Below are 21,026 nucleotides of genomic sequence, written 5' to 3'. Positions count from 1 at the left end.
TAGTAGCTCTAGTTCTTCTTCCACGGATATTGGTTTGAGATTGGGATTTCTTACCGATTATTCGTTCTTGATCCGTACCTTGCTGATTTATTTCTCTACCTTAATTCCACGTGGCTTCTCAATTTATGGATATGTGACCATTTCAAGAGGAATGCATTCGTTCATTTTGCTCGGATGTGAAGACTATATGTTGCAATTTTCATTCTGTTGGATTCAGCTTCAATATTTCTCTATCAATGTGCTAATGGTGGTCAACCTCTTTAGGATGGCTCCTCCAACGCGCACGACTCCGAATCCTGATCCGCCACCACCTCCACCTCCTCCGGAGGCATGGCAAGCTGTGATGGCCGCAACCAATGCAAACACACAGTTGATCATGCAAATTCTTCAAGAGCGCAATCAAGGCAACCAAGGGAATCAAGGCAGCAATCAGAGTCACTTTGCTACACTCAACCAGTTCCTTGCTAACGGGCCAAAGACTTTCAACAATTGTGTTGAGGCAACCAATGCTGACGATTGGCTTGTGGATCTGTGTAAGCATTTCGAGTGCAGTAACGTCAGGCCTGAGGACTTTGTTAAGTTCGCTTCCTTCCAACTCAAAGATCAAGCTGCAGAATGGTTCCAGCAGTACAAGGACTCCAGAGGTGGACGTGTTATCACTTGGGATGATTTCCGTCGAGATTTCCGAGCTCATCATATTCCCCAAAGCGTGGTTGAAAGCAAGCATGAGGAATTCCGCAATCTGAAGCAAGGCTCTTTGTCTGTCTATGACTACAACAAGTTGTTTCAGAAGCTCGCCCGATTTGCCAAGAAGGACGTCCCTGATGAGAAGAGCATGATATATCAGTTCAGGGGTGGTCTCAGAGAAGAAATTCAGCTTGCTCTTGTCCTCTTTGAGCCCTTGAGATACGATGAGTTCTACAACATGGCACTGAAGGAAGAGGCTACTCAGTTGAGGTGTGATGCTTCCAAGAAGCGAGTCAGAGATGTTACTCCTTCTTCCTCTACTCAAGTGGCCAAGCAGCAGAAGTATTGGCTTCCTCCTCCTCCGTTTCGTCAGCCGTATCAGCAGAAGAGCAAAGGTGGCAGTGGTTCTTCCCACCCACCCAACCCTGGCTTTTAGAACAAGACTTCATCTCAACCTCCAAGATCGAGTGCTCCGTATCACCGTCCGCTTTCAGAGGTCACGTGCAACAAGTGCCAACAAAAGGGTCACTATGCCAACAAGTGTTTCAACCAGAGGCGTCTTCCTCCTCCTCCTCCTCCTGCCAGATCGGCAAGTACAGCTGTGGTCAAGCATAACCCCAAGTACGCCAAGGTCAATATGGTGAATGCAGCTCAGGCAGAGGACTCGTCATATGTGATCATGGGTAACCTTCCTGTTAATGATGTTCCTGCAAAAGTTCTTTTTGACACGGGTGCATCGCATTGCTTTATCTCGAGACCTTTTGCATCTAAGCATGGGTGGTTTTCTCAAGTTATGCATAAGCCATTAGCAGTCGTCTCTCCGGGTAGATGCTTGCTTGCTAACTACGAAGTTCCGGATATTTCCATCTCGATGGGTGATTTCAAGTTTCTGGCTTCCCCAATGATCCTTGGTAACTCGAATATTGATCTTATTCCCGGAATGGATTGGCTTTCTAAGCACAAGGCTCAGCTTGATTGTGCAGCTAGGCAAATTCAAGTGACTCATTCGTCTGAGGATGTAATTGTCTTTGCCGCTCGGGATAATACCATCCATCTGTTTTCTCTCAATGAGAAGGGTGAACTCGATGCCATCTCGCAAATTCCAGTCATTTGCGAATATCAAGACGTCTTTCCAGAAGAGCTTCCAGGAATGCCTCCGCACCGGCCAGTTGAATTCGTCATTGATCTTGAGCCTGGCATGGAACCTGTGTGCAAACGTCCTTACAAGCTCGGACCTGAAGGGTTGAAGGAGCTGAAGAAGCAACTCGATATTCAAGAGAAGATGGGTCTCATCCGGCCTAGTTCTTCTCCGTGGGGTTGTGGTGTTCTTTTTGTGAAGAAGAAGGATGGAACGGACCGACTTTGTGTTGATTACCGTACAGTGAACAAGAAGACCATCAAGAACAAATATCCACTTCCCAACATCAATGAGCTCTTCGAACAACTCAAAGGTGCCCAAGTATTCTGCAAGCTTGATCTCCGCATGGGTTATCACCAGATTCGCATTCGTGAGCAAGATATTCCCAAGACGGCTTTCAGGACAAGCTTTGGTTCATATGAATACACTGTCATGTCTTTTGGTCTCGCCAACGCTCCTCAGGCGTTCTCTCGCATGATGAACTTCATCTTCAACGCCTACACCAATGACTTCGTTTTGGTCTATCTCGACGACATTCTGGTTTTCTCGAAGAACAAGGAAGATCATGCCAAGCACTTGCGTTTGGTACTCGATAAGCTAAGGGAAGATCAGTTCTACGCCAAGTTCTCCAACTGTGAATTTTGGCTTGATGAGGTTCTTTATCTTGGTCATATCATCTCTGCCAAGGGCATTGCCGTGAATCCTGAGAAGGTGTCTGCAATTGTGAATTGGGAACCTCCTCAGAACGTGAAGCAACTCCGTAGCTTCCTCGGTCTCGCAAGCTATTGCCGAAGATTCGTTGAAAACTTTTCTAAGATCGTGAAGCCTCTCTCAAATCTTCTTCAGAAGCACGTCAAGTACGTTTGGTCTCCGGAGTGTGATATTGCTTTCAACACTTTGAAAGAGAAATTGATCACTGCTCCAGTTCTGACTCCACCTGATGAATCCAAACCGTACGAGGTCTTTTGTGATGCCTCTCTCCAAGGTCTTGGCGCAGTATTGATGCAAGAGAAGAAAGTTGTTGCTTATACATCTCGCCAGTTGAAGCCTAATGAGAAGAACTACCCCACTCATGATCTCGAGTTGGCGGCAGTTGTGCATGCTCTTTTGACTTGGAGACATCTTCTATTGGGAAGAAAAGTGGACATTTTCACTGATCACAAGAGTCTCAAGTACATCTTCACTCAGCCTAATCTCAACCTCAGACAAACTCGATGGGTTGAAATGATTCAAGAGTATAATCCGAGTATTGAGTATACTCCAGGCAAGGCCAATGTGATTGCTGACGCATTGAGCAGGAAAGCTTACTGCAACAGTCTGATTCTCAAGCCTTATCAACCTGAGCTTTGTGAAGCTTTCCGCAAAGTTAATCTACAAGTTGTTCCTCTAGGATTCCTCGCCAACCTTCAAGTCTCTCCTACCTTAGAAGACCAGATTCGCCAAGCCTAGCTTCTTGATGCTATGGTGAAAAAGGTGAAGATTGGGATTGCCAAGAGTCAGTCCAAGTACAAGTGCTACCGCCTTGATGACAAGGACACTCTCTTCTTCGAGGATCATATTGTGGTACCCAAAGGTGACCTCCGTAAAGTGATCATGAACGAGGCTCACAATTCTCTCCTCTCCATCCACCCTGGGAGCACGAAGATGTATCAGGACCTCAAGCAAGCTTATTGGTGGACTCGAATAAAGCGCGAGATCGCTCAATTCATGAATGAATGTGATGTCTGCAGAAGAGTGAAGGCAGAACACCAAAGGCCAGCAGGTCTCCTCCAACCTCTTGCCATTCCAGAATGGAAGTTTTACCACATTGAGATGGACTTCGTGACTGGGTTTCCAAAGTCCAAGCGTGGAAATGATGCTATATTCGTTGTCATCGACAAACTCACCAAAGTGGCTCACTTTCTACCTATCAAAGAGTCGATCACTGCAGCTCAATTGGCGGAACTCTATACCTCTTGTATTGTCTCTCTGCACGGTATTCCACAAGTGATCTCTTCAAACCGTGGCAGCATCTTTACCTCGAAGTTTTGGGATTCTTTTCAGAAGGCCACGGGCACTAACATCCGCTTCAGCACAGCTCTCCATCCTCAAACTAGCGGTCAAGTCGAGCGTGTCAACCAGATTCTTGAAGATATGCTCAGGGCTTGTGTGATCTCCTTCGACATGAAGTGGGAGGATTGTCTTCCTTATGCTGAATTCTCCTACAACAACAGTTTTCAAGCAAGTTCGGGCAAGGCCCCATTTGAAATTCTGTATGGCAGGAAGTGCCGTACCCCTCTCAACTGGTCTGAAACCGATGAACGTCAGCTTTTGGGTAATGACTTAATCATAGAAGCAGAAGAAATGTGCAAAGTCATTCGCGATAACCTCAAAGTAGCCCAATCCCGTCAGAAGAGCTACTATGATAGTAAGCACCGTGATTTGGCTTTCGAGATCGGAGATCATGTTTACCTCCGTGTCTCTCCTATGAAAGGTACTCGTCGCTTCGGTATCAAAGGGAAGCTTGCCCCTAGATACGTGGGACCTTTCAAGATTGTCAGCAAGAGAGGCGACCTCGCCTATCAACTCGAGCTTCCTTCAAACTTTGCAAATGTTCATGATGTGTTTCATGTCTCTCAGCTTCGAAAGTGCTTCAAGACTCCTGACCGCACAGTCAACTTCGAGAACATTGAGCTCCAAGAAGATCTCTCTTATCGTGAGCACCCAGTTGCTATTCTTGAAGAGACTGAACGCAAGACTCGCAACAAGTCGGTCAAATTTCTCAAAGTCAAGTGGTCACACCATTCCGACCGTGAAGCTACCTGGGAACGCGAGGATCACCTCCGTTCTGAGTACCCGGCGTTCTTTCAGTCCTAGATCTCGGGACGAGATCCTTTCGTAGTGGTGGAGTGTTGTAATACCCCGGATGTAACTTTCCCTATTTGTACTCCAACTCTAGCCGTTTCCGGCATTAAGTTATATTTATTTCCTCGGGTTCGGGTTTTTGTCTCCGTGTGTTGTTATCATTGTCATGCATCTCATTTCATGTCGTCATGTGCATTGCATTTGCATACGTGTTCATCTCATGCATTCGAGCATCTTCCCCGTTGTCCGTTTTGCATTCCGGCGCTTCGTTCTTCTCCGGTGGTCATTTCTAGCTTTCTTTCGTGTGTGGGGATTAAACATTTCCGGATTGGACCGAGACTTGCCAAGCGGCCTTGGTTTACTACCGGTAGACCGCCTGTCAAGTTTCGTATCATTTGGACTTCGTTTGATACTCCAACGGTTAACCGAGGGACCGAAAAGTCCTCGTGTGTGTTGCAGCCCAACACCCCTCCAATTTGGCCCAAAACCCACCTAACTCTGCTCCATCATCTAGAGCGTTCAAACATGATCGCGTGGCCGAAAACCGCACCTCATTTGGACTCTCCTAGCTCCCTCTATGTCTATATATAGACCCCTCTCCTTCAAATTCGCGGTTCCACTCTCCCCCCTAACCCTAGATCCATCCACCACCGCCACCGGACGTGTCCGGAGTGGGCCAGACAACGTCCGCCGCCGCCCGCGCCCTCTCAGCACGTGCCACATGGCGTCTCCGCCGCCAGCCGCCGCCGCGGCCCGGCGAGCCCGCAGCCGACCCTCCGGGCCCAGCCGCCCCGCGCGCCGCCTCCTCCCTCCTCCCGCACCGCGCGCCGCCGCCGCCATCCACCGCGCCGCCCGCGCGCGCCCTTGCCGGCCGGCGCCCGAAGCTCCTCGCCGGCCCCGCCGCCACCACCAGCCGCCACCACCGCGCTGCGCCGGGCGCCGCCGACCGCCTCCTCGCGTGGTCGCCGCGCCACCACCCGGCTCCGGCCTCCTCCTCCCTCCTCGACCACCGCGGCCCCCAACTCCCGCGAGCTCCGAGCCGGCGAGCACTATTCCGGCGAGATCCGGCCACTCCTCGATTTCCGTGCAAACCCTAGATCCAGATCCGGAGGTTGAATTTTTCCCAAGTCCCAAAATTTTCAGTCCAAGTGCTCATGTTCGTAGCCCCGTAACTTTGCATCCGTAGCTCCGATTCATGCATATAGCATATCAAAATGTTCATCTGATAGAGTACATCATTTCGTTCCATTGCATCATTTTCATTTGATTTCATCTTGATGCCTGAAATGCTGTTAGAAGAGGGCTACTTGAGTTAATTGTCAGATCTGCTACTCCGTTTAGCACTTTTGTCATTTTTGCCATGATTATTGTGTGCATGATATGCCCGTGTGCTCTACATATGTTTTGTTAAGGGTTTTGTCATCTTTCCAGAGGTGCAACCCATGTATTTTTGTGATGTGTGTGGTGACTTGTGCAAGCTTGCAAAGTGGTGCACTTGCTAATTCTGTTTTCAGGGACTTAGTAATTTCACTAAGTCCTGGAGCTGTTTATCTCATGATGCCATATGTTCATGTTGTTTCCTAGTGATCCGTGCCTCTTTTGAGGATGGTCAGTAAGGATGTTTTGTTAATATTGTAGTGCTCTATCCATCCATGTCTTTTTTTGCATTTATGGAGCACCCTAGCTTGATTCAATCGAGCTCTACTTTTGCTACTTTGTGAATCTGGGCAGATTGTCAACTTGTTTGCAATTTTGCCGATGATGTTGTAGTTGATCCGTGCATGCTATGCTATTGTTCTTGCCCTGTATAGCTTGCATTTTGTGCCTTCTTGATTGATGTATGCTTGTCTTGCCATGAATTGCACCGTAGTGAGTGCATCGAGCTCGTAAACATGCCTACTTGAGTTATATTTCAGCATGTGCCAGTTTTCACTAAGTCTGAAAGGTGATTATGTTTTTTCTATGTTCACATGCTTGCAATTGTATTTTCTGATCTCTTTTGGCTCAAGGTCACTAAGGGACTTTTGTTAAGCTCTTTGAGTAGCTCCATGCCATGCTTTACTTTGCCATGTTCAGGTCCTGTAGCATGTAGTTTTGTTGCTCCGAAGGGGGCTACCTGATCTGAAATTCCAAACAAGTGTTGATTTCACAAAGTCTGAGATATGTTTGTCATATGCATTTTTGCCATGCTTGTTTGAACCTGTTAATGGATGAATTGGCCGTAGCTCAGTGCTAGAATTTTGTTAAGAATCTTGTGTGCATCCCTGCCATGTATTTTGTTGTCATGTTTGAGTGCTGTAGCATGTTCATTTCTTTGCATTTGGATGCCTACTTGCTGTAAATCGCAGACCGGTATCATTTTTGAATCGCTTGCCATTTCCAAACCGTAACTCCGATTCCGGCGTTCTTTATATCGTTTTCAAGCGATTTCATCTCATCTTTCCAGTGGAACACTTGGATTTTCAAGTTGAGGCCAGGTTCATGCATTTCCTGTCATATCTTGCATTTTGCATCCCGCATCGCATCCCGCATAGTATATCATCTTTGCATTGTGTTGTTTGAGTTTGCACGTGGTTGATTGTGTCCTTGTTGCTTGTTTGTCTTGTTTGGCTAGAGCCGGGAGACGAGTTCGCTAACGAGGAGCCCGTTGAGTTTACTTTCGAGGATCCAGTCAACTCTGACAACTGTGCAGGCAAGATGACCATACCCTCGAAATCACTACTATCTTTGCTATGCTAGTTTGCTGGCTCTTTTGCTATGCCATTGCTACGATGCCTACCACTTGCTTGCAAGCCTCCCAAATTGCCATGTCAAACCTCTAACCCACCATGTCCTAGCAAACCGTTGATTGGCTATGTTACCGCTTTGCTCAGCCCCTCTTATAGCATTGCTAGTTGCAGGTGAAGATTGGAGGCTGTTCCTTGTTGGAACATTTATTTACTTGTTGGGATATCATTATATTGCCATGTTATCTTAATGCATCTATATACTTAGTAAAGGGTGGAAGGCTCGGCCTCTCGCCTAGTGTTTTGTTCCACTCTTGCCGCCCTAGTTTCCGTCATATCGGTGTTATGTTCCCAGATTTTGCGTTCCTTACGCGGTTGGGTTATAATGGGAACCCCTTGATATTTCGCCTTGATTAAAGCTTTTCCAGCAATGCCCAACCTTGGTTTTACCATTTGCCACCTAGCCTTTTCTTTCCCTTGGGTTCTGCAGACTCAAGGGTCATCATTATTTTAACCCCCGGGGCCAGTGCTCCTCTGAGTGTTGGTCCAAACTATCAGCCGCCGGTGGCTACCAGGGGCAACTCTAGGCTGGCCTACCGGAAGTTTAGACAATCTGAGTGTGCCCTGAGAAAGAGATATGTGCAGCTCCTATCAGGATTTGTTGGCACATTCGGGCGGTGTTGCTGGTCTTGTTTTAACCTGTCGAAGTGTCTTGAATTACCGAGATACCGAGTCTGATCGGAACATCTTGGGAGGAGGTCTATTCCTTCGTTGACCATGAGAGCTTGTCATGGGCTAAGTTGGGACTCCCCTGCAGGGATTTGAACTTTCAAAAGCCGTGCCCGCGGTTATGGGCAGATGGGAATTTGTTAATGTCCGGTTGTAGATAACTTGAACCTTAATTTAATTAAAATGAATCAACCGAGTGTGTTACCGTGATGGCCTCTTCTCGGCGGAGTCCGGGAAGTGGACACGGTGTTGGAGTAATGTTTGCGCAGGTTGTTCTCTAGTTTCTCGCTCGCGCTTTGCCTCCTCTTCTCGCTCTCTTTTTCGAATAAGTTAGCCACCATATTTGCTAGTCGCTTGCTGCAGCTACACATATTTTTACCCTGTCATACCTTTAAGCTTAAATAGTCTTGATCGCGAGGGTGCGAGATTGCTGAGCCCCTGTGGCTCACAGATTACTATTACACCAGATGCAGGGCCCGATGAGTCCGCTCTAGGAGACGCTTATGAGCTCAAGTGGGAGTTCGACGAAGACTCTCAACGTTACTATGTTTCCTTTCCTGATGATCAGTAGTGGTGCCTAGTTGGGGGTGATTGGGACCGTGTCCCTTGTTGGGTTCTCTTTTATTTTGGCGCCGTAGTCGGGCCATGAGTGTTTGGTTGATGTAATGTTATTTATGTACTTGATTGACGTGGCGAGTGTAAGCCAACTATGTTATCTCCCCTTTTATTATCTTATTGCATGGGATGTTGTGAAGATTCCCTAACTTGCGACATATGCCTTCAATGCGATTATGTCTCTAAGTCGTGCCTCGACACGTGGGAGCTATAGTCGCATCGAGGGTGTTACAGGGGCGAACCCCCTCTTCTCCTTCTCCTATTCAGCCACCTCCAATAGGGGGGCGCCACCGCTTGTGGGCTGGTGTGCTCTCCTCTCATGGCCTATATTGCCCATATATTCCCCCGGGGGGTTCAGGTGACCCCCCGGTACTCCGATAAATACCCGATACATTCCGGAACACTTTCGGTGTCCTAATACTATCATCCTATATATAAATCTTTACCTCTCTATCATTTCGAGACTCCTCTTCATGCCCGTGATCTCATCCAGGACTCCAAACAACATTCGGTCACCAAATCACATCACTCATATAATACAATATCATCATCGAACATTAAGTGTGCAAAGGGTTCTAGAACTATGTAGACATGACCGAGACACCTCTCCGGTCAATAACCAATAGCGGAACCTGGATGCTCATATTGGTTCCTACATATTCTACGAAGATCTTTATCTGTCGAACCATTATGACAACAGACGTTATTCCCTTTGTTTGTCGGTATGATACTTGCCTGAGATTCGATCGTCGATATCTTCATACCTAGTTCAATCTCGTTACCGGCAAGTCTCTTTACTCGTTCCGCAATACATCACCTCATGACTAACTCCTTAGTCATTTGCTTGCAAGCTTATGATGTGTATTACCGAGAGGGCCCAGAGATACCTCTCCAATACTCGGAGTGACAAATCCTAATCTTGATCTATGCCAGCTCAACAAACACTTTCGGAGATACCTGTAGAGCATCTTTATAACCACTCAGTTACGTTGTGACGTTTGATAGCACACAAGGCATTCCTCCGGTATCTGGGAGTTGCATAATCTTATAGTCGAAGGAATATGTATTTTACATGAAGAAAGCAATAGCAATAAAATTGAACGATCAATATGCTAAGCTAACAGATGGGTCTTGTCCATCACATCATTATCCTAATGGTGTGATCCTGTTATCAAATGACAACTCATCTCCATGGCCAGGAAACCTTAATCATCTTTGATCAATAAGCTAGTCAAGTGAGGCTCACTAGGGACACATTGTTTATTTATGTATTCACACATCTATTATGGTTTCCGGTCAATACAATTCTAGCATGAATAATAAAAATTTATCATGAATAAGGAAATATAAAATAACAACTTTATTATTTCCTCTAGAGCATATTTCCTTCAGTCTCCCACTTGCACTAGAGTTAATAATCTAGATTACATTGTAATGATTCTAACACCCATGGAGTCTTGGTGCTGATCATGTTTTGCTCATGGAAGAGGCTTTGTCAATGGGTATGCCACATTCGGATCCATATGTATTTTGAAAATCTCTATGTCTCCCTCCTTGACCTGATCACGGATGGATTTCAAGCATCTCTTGATGTGTTTGGTTCTTTTGTGAAATCTGGATTCCTTCGCTAAGGCAATCGCTCCAGTATTGTCACAAAAGATTTTCATTGGATCCGATGCACCAGGTATTACACCTAGATCGGATATGAACTCCTTCATCGAGACTCCTTCATTTGCTGCTTCCGAAGTAGCTATGTACTCCGCTTCACACGTAGATCCCACCATGACGCTATGCTTGGAACTGCACCAATTGACAGCTCCACCATTCAATATAAATACGTATCCGGTTTGTGACTTAGAGTCATCCAGATCAGTGTCAAAACTAGCATCGACATAACCATTTACGACAAGCTCTTTGTCACCTCCATAAACGAGAAACATATCCTTAGTCCTTTTCATGTACTTCAGGATGTTCTTGACCGCTGTACAGTGATCCACTCCTGGATTACTTTGGTACCTCCCTGCCAGACTTATGGCAAGGCACACATCAGGTTTGGTACACAACATAGCATACATGATAGAACCTATGGCTGAGGCATAGGGAATGACTTTCATTTCCTCTCTATCTTCTACAGTGGTCGGGCATTGAGTCTAACTCAATTTCACACCTTGTAACACAGGCAAGAACCCTTTCTTTGACTGATCCATTTTTAACTTCATCAAAACTTTGTCAAGGTATGTGCTTTGTGAAAGTCCTATTAAGCGTCTTGATCTATCTCTATAGATCTTGATGCCTAATATATAATCAGCTTTACCGAGGTCTTTCATTGAAAAATTCTTATTCAAGTATCCTTTTATGCTATCCAGAAATTCTACCTCATTTCCGATTAGTAATATGTCATCCACATATAATATTAGAAATGCTACAAAGCTCCCACTCAATTTATTGTAAATACAGGCTTCTCCGAAAGTATGTGTAAAACCATATGCTTTGATCACCTCATCAAAGCGTATATTCCAACTCCGATATGCTTGCACCAGTCCATAGATGGATCGCTGGAGCTTGCACACTTTGTTAGCACCTTTAGGATCGACAAAACCTTCTGGTTGCATCATATACATCTCTTCTTTAAGAAATCCATTAAGGAATGCAGTTTTGACATCAATTTGCCGGATTTCATAATCATAAAATGTGGCAATTGCTAACATGATTCGGACAGACTTAAGCATCGCTACCGGTGAGAAAGTCTCATTATAGTCAACTCCTTGAACTTGTCGAAAACCTTTCGCGATAAGTCGAGCTTTGTCGACAGTAAGATTACCATCAGCGTCAGTCTTCTTGAAGATCCATTTATTTTCTATGGCTCGCCGATCATCGGGCAAGTCCACCAAAGTCCACACGTTGTTCTCATACATGGATCCTATCTCATATTTCATGGCTTCAAGCCATTTCTCAGAATTTGGGCTCATCGTAGCTTCTTCATAGTTCGTAGGTTCACCATGTTCTACTAACATGACTTCCAGAACAAGATTTTTGTACCACTCTGGTGCGGATCGTGCTCTGGTTGACCTATGAGGTTCAGTAGTAACTTGATCTGAATTTTCATGATCATCATCATTAGCTTCCTCTCTAGTTGGTGTAGGCATCATGGGAACGGATTTCTTCGATGAGATACTTTCCAAATTGAGAGAAGGTACAATTACCTCATCAAGTTCTACTTTCCTCCCACTCACTTCTTTCAAGAGAAACTCCTTCTCAAGAAAAGTTCCATTTTTGGCAACAAAAATCTTGACTTCGGATCTGTGGTAGAAGATGTACCCAATTGTTCCCTTAGGGTATCCTATGAAGACACACTTCTCCGATTTGGGTTCGAGGTTATCAGGCTGAAGCCTTTTTACATAAGTGTCACAACCCCAAACTTTAAGAAACGACAGCTTAGGTTTCTTGCCAAACCATAGTTCATACGGTGTCATCTCAACGGATTTAGACGGTGACCTATTTAACGTGAACGCAGCTGTCTCTAATGCATAACCCCAAAGCGATAGTGGTAAATAGGTAAAAGACATCATAGATTGCACCATATCTAATAAAGTATGGTTATGATGTTCGGACACACCATTTCGCTGTGGTGTTCCAGGTGGCGTGAGTTGTGAAACTATTTCACATTGTTTTAAATGAAGGCCAAACTCGTAACTCAAATATTCACCTCCATGATTAGATTGTAGAAACTTTATTTTCTTGTTACGATGATTCTCCACTTCACTACGAAATTCTTTGAACTTTTCAAATGTTCCAGACTTGTGTTTCATTAAGTAGATATACCCATATCTGCTCAAATCATCTGTGAAGGTCAGAGAATAACGATACCCACCGCATGCCTCAACACTCATCGGACCACATACATCGGTATGTATTATTTCCAATAAGTCATTGGCTCGCTCCATTGTTCCGGAGAACGGAGTTTTAGTCATGTTGCCCATGAGGCATGGTTCGCAAGTATCAAATGATTCATAATCAAGTGATTCCAAAAGCCCACAAATATGTTGCACTATCATTATCAACTTTGCATCTTTTGGCATCAATATTATGAGTATGTGTATCACCACAATCGAGATTCAACAAAAATAGACCAGTCTTCACGGGTGCATGACCATAAAAGATATTACTCATATAAATAGAACAACTATTATCCTCTGATTTAAATGAATAACCGTCTCGCACTAAACAAGATCCAGATATAATGTTTGTGCTCAACGCTGGCACCAAATAAAAATTATTTAGGTCTAAAACTAATCCCAAAGGTAGATGTAGAGGTAGCCTGCCGACGGCGATCACATCGACCTTGGAACCATTCCCGACGCGCATCGTGACCTCGTCCTTAGCCAATCTTCGTTTAATCCGTAGCTCCTGTTTCGAGTTACAAATATGAGCAACTGAACCATTATCAAGTACCCAGGCGCTAATACGAGCATTAGTAAGGTACACATCAATAACATGTATATCATATATACCTTTGTTCACTTTGCCATCATTCTTATCCGCCAAATACTTGGGGCAATTCCGCTTCCAGTGTCCAGTCCCTTTGCAGTAGAAGCACTCAGTTTCAGGCTTAGCTCCAGCTTTGGCCTTCTTCCCGGGAGTGGCAACTTGCTTGCCATTCTTCTTGAAGTTCCCCTTCTTTCCCTTTCCCTTTTTCTTGAAACTAGTGGTCTTGTTAACCATCAACACTTGATGCTCCTTCTTGATTTCTACCTCCGCAGCTTTGAGCATTGCGAAGATCTCATGAATTGTCTTCTCCATCCCTTGTATATTATAGTTCATCACAAAGCCTTTGTAGCTTGGTGGAAGATTAACTCCCAGCTGAGTCAAGTGATTATGATATCCAGACATTCTGAGTATGTGTTCACCGACAGAACTGTTCTCCTCCACCTTGCAGCTATAGAACTTGTTGGAGACTTTATGTCTCTCAACTCGGGCATTTGCTTGAAATATTAACTTCAACTGCTGGAACATCTCATATGCTCCATGACGTTCAAAATGTCTTTGAAGTCCCGATTCTAAGCCGTAAAGCATGGCACACTGAACTATCGAGTAGTCATCAGATCGAGCTTGCCAGATATTCAAGACATCAGCATCTGCTACTGTAGCAGGCCTTTCACCTAGAGGTGCATCAAGGACATAAATCTTCTGTGCAGCAATGAGGATAATCCTCAAGTTATGGACCCAGTCCGTGTAGTTGCTACCATCATGTTTCAACTTAGCTTTCTCTAGGAATGGATTAAAATTCAGGGGAATGGTAGCACGGGCCATTGATCTACAACATAGATATGCAAATACTATCAAAACTAAGCTCATGATAAATTAAGTTCAATTAATCAAATTACTTAAGAACTCCCACTTAGATAGACACCCCTCAAGTCATCTAAATGATACGTGATCCAAATCAACTAAACCATGTCCGATCATCACGTGAGATGGAGTAGTCATCAATGGTGAACATCTCTATGTTGATCATATCTACTATATGATTCATGTTTGACCGTTCGACCTCTAGTGTTTCAAGGCCATGTCTGTAAATGCTAGGCTCGTCAAGTTTAACCCGAGTATTCTGTGTGTGCAAAACTGTCTTGCACCCGTTGTATGTGAACATAGAGTCTATCACACCCGATCATCACGTGGTGTGTCAACACGACGAACTATCGCAACGACGCATACTTAGGGAGAACACTTATACCTTGAAATTTAGTTAAGGGGTCATCTTATAGTGCTACCGCCGTACTAAGCAAAATAAGATGCATAAAAGATAAACATCACATGCAATCAAAATATGTGACATGATATGGACATCATCATTTTGTGCTTTTGATCTCCATCTCCAAAGCATCGTCATGATCTCCATCGTCACCGGCTCGACACCTTGATCTCCATCATAGCGTCGTGGTCGTCTCGCCAACTATTGCTTCTACAACTATCGCTAATGCATAGTGATAAAGTAAAGCAATTAAATGGCGTTTGCATTTCATACAATAAAGAGACAACCACAAGGCTCATACCGGTTATCAGATATCTTACAAAACATGAACATCTCATACAATAACGTTTATCACATCATGTCTTGACCATTTCACATCAGAACATGCCCTGCAGAAACAAGTTAGACGTCCTCTACTTTATTGTTGCAAGTTTTATCTGGCTGCTACGGGCTTCTAGCAAGAACCGTTCTTACTGACGCATCAAAACCACAACGGTGTTTTGTCAAGTTTGATGTTTTAACGTTCTTCAAGGATTGGCGGCAGTCAAATTTGATTCAACTAAAGTAGGAGAAACAAACACCCGCCAGCCACCTTTATGCAAAACTAGTTGCATGTCTGTCGGTGGAACCGGTCTCATGTGCGTGGACATGTAAGGTTGGTTCGGGACGCTTTATCCCACAATACCGCCGAATCAAAATAAGACGTTGGTGGTAAGCAGTATGACTATCACCGCCCATAACTCTTTGTGTTCTACCCGTGCATATCATCTACGCATAGACCTGGCTCGGATGAAATAGTTGGGAAACATTGCATGGAAAAACAAAAAATTCTATGCACACGCAATGATCTATCCATGGAGATGCATAGCAATGAGGGGGAGAGTGTGTCTACGTACCCTCGTAGACTGAAAGCGGAAGCATTTGACAATGCGGTTGATGTAGTCGAACTTCTTCTAGCTTCGACCGATCAAGCACCGAACGTATGACACCTCCGAGTTCTGCACCCGTTCAGCTCGGTGACGTCCCTCATCTTCTTGATCCAGCAAGACATCGAGGAAGTAGATGAGTTCCGTTAACAAGACGGCGTGGTGATGGTGATGGTGAAGTAATCCGCGCAGGGCTTCGCCTAAGGACCGCGAGAATATGACCGGGGGTGTAAACTATGGAGGGGGGCGCCGCACACGTCTAACAATTGATGTTGTGTGTTCTAGGCGCCCCCTCCCCACATATATAACAGTGTGAGGGGAGGAGAGGCAGCCAGGGGGCGCCCCAAGTAGGATTCGAATCCTACTTGCGGTTTCCCCAAGTGGCGCCCCCTTTCGTATTTCCACCGGAGAAGAAAGGAAGGGGGGCGAACCCCCTCTTCTCCTTCTCCTATTCGGCCACCTACCATAGGGGGGCGCGCCACCCCTTGTGGGTTGGTGTGCTCTCCTCTCATGGCCCATATGACCCATATATTCCCCCCGGGGTTCCGGTAACCCCCCTGATGTCGCTTGAAGCTACGTCGGTATTTCCCCAAAGAGGAAGGGATGATGAAGTACAGCGGTGGTAGGTATTTCCCTCAGATTTGAAACATAGTTTATCGAACCAGTAGGAGAACCAAGCAACACAACGTAAACAGCCCCTTCACATAAATAACAAATCCACGCAACCCGACATGTTAAAGGGGTTGTCAATCCCTTTTGGGTAACGGTGCCAGAAATTGGTGCGTGATGGGAGAAAGTTGTAATAGATTGAATAAAAGCAAATAAAAGTAGATCGCAAAGGCAAATAATATGAGAAAGAGACCCGGGGCCCGTAGGTTTCACTAGTGGCTTCTCTCGAGAAAAATAGCAAACGGTGGGTGAAAAAATTACTGTTAGGCAATTGATAGAACTTCAAATACTCATGACGATATCCAGGCGATGATCATTACATAGGCATCATGTCCAAGATTAGTAGACCGACTCCTGCCTGCATCTACTACTATTATTCCACACATCGACCGCTATCCAGCATGCATCTAGTGTATTAAGTTCATGGAGAAATGGAGTAATGCAATAAGAATGATGACTTGATGTAGACAAGATCTATCTATGTAGAGATAGGCCCCATCGTTTTATCCTCAGTAGCAACGATAAATACGTGTCGGTTCCCCTTCTGTCACTGGGATCAAGCACCGTAAGATCGAACCCACTACAAATCACCTCTTCCCATTGCAAGACAAATAGATCAAGTTAGCCAAACAAAACCCAAATATCGGAGAAGAAATACGAGGCTATAAGAGATCATGCATAAAAGAGATCAAAGAAACTCAAATACTTTCATGGATATAAAAAGATAGATCTGATTATAAACTTAAAGTTCATCGATCCCAACAAACACACCGCAAAAGAGTTACATCATATGGATCTCCAAGAGACCATTGTATTGAGAATCAAGAGAGAGAGAGAGAGAGAGAATAAGCCATCTAGCTACTAACTACGGACCTGAAGTTCTACAAAGAACTGCTCACGCATCATCGAAGAGGCACCAATGGAGATAGTGAACCCCATATGAGATGGTGTGTAGATTGGATCTGGTGGTTCTGGACTCTGCGGCGGCTGGATCAATATTTCGTTGACTCCCCTAGTTTTTTGGGCATATTAGGGTATTTGTAGAGCAAAGAGGCGGTCCGGGGCACCCGAGGTGGGCACAATCCACCAGGGCGCGCCTGGGCCTCCTGGCGCGCCCTAGTGGGTTGTGCTCCCCTCGGGGCACCCAGGCTCAGCCAGGGCCCGTTGTGTTCCTTCTGGCCCATAAAAAATCTCCATAAAGTTTCATGGAATTTGGACTCCGTTTGATATTGATTTTCTGTGATGTAAAAAACATGGGAAAACATCAAATGGCACTTGGCACTATGTCAATAGGTTAGTACCAAAAAATGATATAAATTGACTATAAAATGATTATAAAACTTCCAAGATTGATAATATAACATCATGGAACAATAAAAAATTATAGATACGTTGGAGACGTATCAGCATCCCAAGCTTAACTCATACTCGTCCTCGAGTAGGGAAGTGATAAAAACAGAATTTTTGATGTGGAATGCTGCCTAACATGTCATATCATATATTTCTTTACTTATAGCATGGACATTTGGACTTTTATATTGTTCAAAGCAATTGTCTAGTTTTGACATGATAATGTAAATACTCAAGCATATCAACAAGCAACCATGTCTTTCAAAATATCAACGCTAAAATAAGCTATCCCTAGCCCATCATGCTCAACCATTGATCCATTCATGAAAACACTCGCATATTTGCTACACCCAATACTCAAGTACGATCATATTGCCTCCTAGTTGGTGCTTTTATAAGAGAAGATGGAGACTCAAATTCAAAATAAAAAATTGCATAATGTAAAAGAAAGGCCCTTCGCAGAGGGAGGTAGGGATTTGTAGAGGTGCCAGAGCTCAAAACAAAAAACTTAGAGATAAAAACATTTTGGGAGGTGTATCCATCCCACCAACGAAAATGACATAGAGTTCCCAACACTTTCCATGCTAGATATATCATAGGCGGTTCCCAAACAAAAAATAAAGTTTATTCCTTTTTCCACCATACTTTCACTTTCCATGGCTAACTGTATCCACGAGTGCCTTCCATACCAACACTTCCCAAGGAATTTATTATTTGATAACATAAAGTAAATTCATTTTTTTTCATTTTGGGACTGGGCATCCCTAATACCTTTGCCTTACTCTCATGCAATGACAAGTGAATAAACACTCATCTTGAGAATAACACATCTAGCATGGAAAATATTAGCCACCCCTCACCGCTCCGTGGGCGAAATGAACACACAAAAGAGAAGTTTATTTTTGAAAATTAGAGATGGCACATGCAAATTTTCTTAGAACGGCAAAATAATACCGCATATAGGTAGATATAGTGGAGTCATGTCACAAAACTGGTTTAAAGGTTTTTGGATGCACAAGTAGCGATCATACTTAGTGAAAAATCAAGGCTAGCAAAAGATTGAGAAGCAACCAACCAAGAAACAAATAATCTCATAAGCAAGCAATAAGCATAACTAACACCGAATAATGCACCACAAGTAGGATATAATTTCATTGCATGACAATTAACTTTCGTGCTTGCATAGGGAATCACAAACCTTAACACCAATATTCTTACTAAAGCATAATTACTCATCAAGACGACTCACATATCACATCATCATATCTCAAAACTATTACTAAGAATCAAGTTTATTTTGTCCAATGATCTTCAAGAAAGTTTTTATTATATCCTTCTTGGATACCTATGACTTTGGGACTAATTTTCATGTGTTGCTTTTGACAAGCTCAAACAAATATAAGTGAAGATCATGAGCATAATATTTCTTTCTCTCAAATTAATTTAAGTGAAGCAAGAGAGAATTTTTGAAAATTTTACTAACTCTAAAATAAATCTAAGAGAAGCAAGAGAGCATTTATTAAAAAATACTACGCACACTGTGCTCAAAAAGATATAAGTGAAGCACTAGAGCAAGTCCATTGCTCATAAAAAAAATTAAGTGAAGCAACGAGAGCAATTCTAGCAAGTCCTGACATAATTTTGGCTCTCTCAAATAGGTGTGTCCAGCAAGGGATCAAGACTTAAGGCACAAAATAAAACAAGAAAAGACTCGTATCATACAAGACACTCCAAGCAAAACACATAGTATGTACGAATAAAAATATAGCTTCGAGTGAAATACCGATGGTCGTTAGTAGAAAGAGGGGATGTGATACGTCTCCAACGTATCTATAATTTTTGATTGCTCCATGCTATATTATCTACTGTTTTGAATGATTATGGGCTTTATTATACACTTTTATATCATTTTTTGGGACTAACCTATTAACCCAGAGCCCAGTGCTAGTTTATGTTTTTACCCTGTTTTAGGGTTTCGAAGAAAAGGAAAATCAAACGGAGTCCAATTGACCTGAAACTTCACGGAACTCATTTTTGGAAGGAAAGAAGCCCAGAAGACTTGGAGTGCACGTCGGAGGCTCTACGAGGAGGTCACGAGGCAGGGGGGCGTGCCCTCCACCCTCGTGGGGCCCTCGTGGCTCCCCTGACGTGCTTCTTCCGCCTATATAACTCCACGTACCCTAAAACTTCCAGAACCAAGATTAGATCGGGAGTTCCGCCGCCGCAAGCCTCTGTAGCCACCAAAAACCAATCGGGACCCTATTCCGGCACCCTGCCGGAGGGGGGAACCCTCACTGGTGGCCATCTTCATCATCCCGGTGCTCTCCATGACGAGGAGGGAGTAGTTCTTCGTCGGGACTGAGGGTATGTACCAGTAGCTATGTGTTTGATCTCTCTCTCTCTCTCTCGTGTTCTTGATTTGGCACGATCTTGATGTATCGCGAGCTTTGCTATTATAGTTGGATCTTATGTTTCTCCTCCCCCCTACTCTCTTGTAATGAATTGAGTTTCCCCTTTGAAGTTATCTTATCGGATTGAGTCTTTATAGATTTGAGAACACTTGATGTATGTCTTGCCGTGGATATCTGTGGTGACAATGGGATATCACGTGATTAACTTGATGTATGTTTTGGTGATCAACTTGCGGGTTCCGCCCATGAACCTATGCATAGGGGTTGGCACACGTTTTTGTCGTGATTCTCCGGTAGAACTTTGGGGCACTCTTTGAGGTTCTATGTGTTGGTTGAATAGATGAATCTAAGATTGTGTGATGCATATCGTATAATCATACCCACGGATACTTGAGGTGACATTGGAGTATCTAGGTGACATTAGGGTTTTGGTTTATTTGTGTCTTAAGGTGTTATTCTAGTATGAACTCTAGGGCTGTTTGGGACACTTATAGGAATAGCCCAACGGATTGATTGGAAAGAATAACTTTGAGGTGGTTTCGTACCCTACCATAATCTCTTCGTTCGTTCTCCGCTATTAGTGACTTTGGAGTGACTCTTTGTTGCATGTTGAGGGATAGTTATGTGATCCAATTATGTTATTATTGTTGAGAGGACTTGCACTAGTGAAAGTATGAACCCTAGGCCTTGTTTCCTAGCATTGCAATACCATTTACGCTCACTTTTATCATTAGTTACCTTGCTGTTTTTATTATTTCAGATTACAAATACCTTTATCTACTATCCATATACCACTTGTATCACCATCTCTTCGCCGAACTAGTGCACCTATACAATTTACCATTGTATTGGCTGTGTTGGGGACACAAGAGACTCTTTGTTATTTGGTTGCAGGGTTGCTTGAGAGAGACCATCTTCATCCTACGCCTCCTACGGATTGATAAACCTTAGGTCATCCACTTGAGGGAAATTTGCTACTGTCCTATTCCCTTTTCCCTTTCCTCCTTCCCCTTTTCTACTCCAATTTGGCTAGCCCATATGGGAGGTGCGCACCAGCCCCTTAGAGGCTCGTCTGTCCCCCACTTGGCCCATTAAGGCCCATGTAGTTGCCGGGGGGATGCCCAAAACCGCTTCCGGTGACCCGATATGCACCCGGTACCCCCTAAACACTTCCGGTGT

Source organism: Triticum urartu, chromosome 2 (assembly GCF_003073215.2).
Source record: "Triticum urartu cultivar G1812 chromosome 2, Tu2.1, whole genome shotgun sequence".
Lineage (NCBI taxonomy): Eukaryota > Viridiplantae > Streptophyta > Magnoliopsida > Poales > Poaceae > Triticum > Triticum urartu.
Note: the sequence above shows the minus strand (reverse complement) of the source record.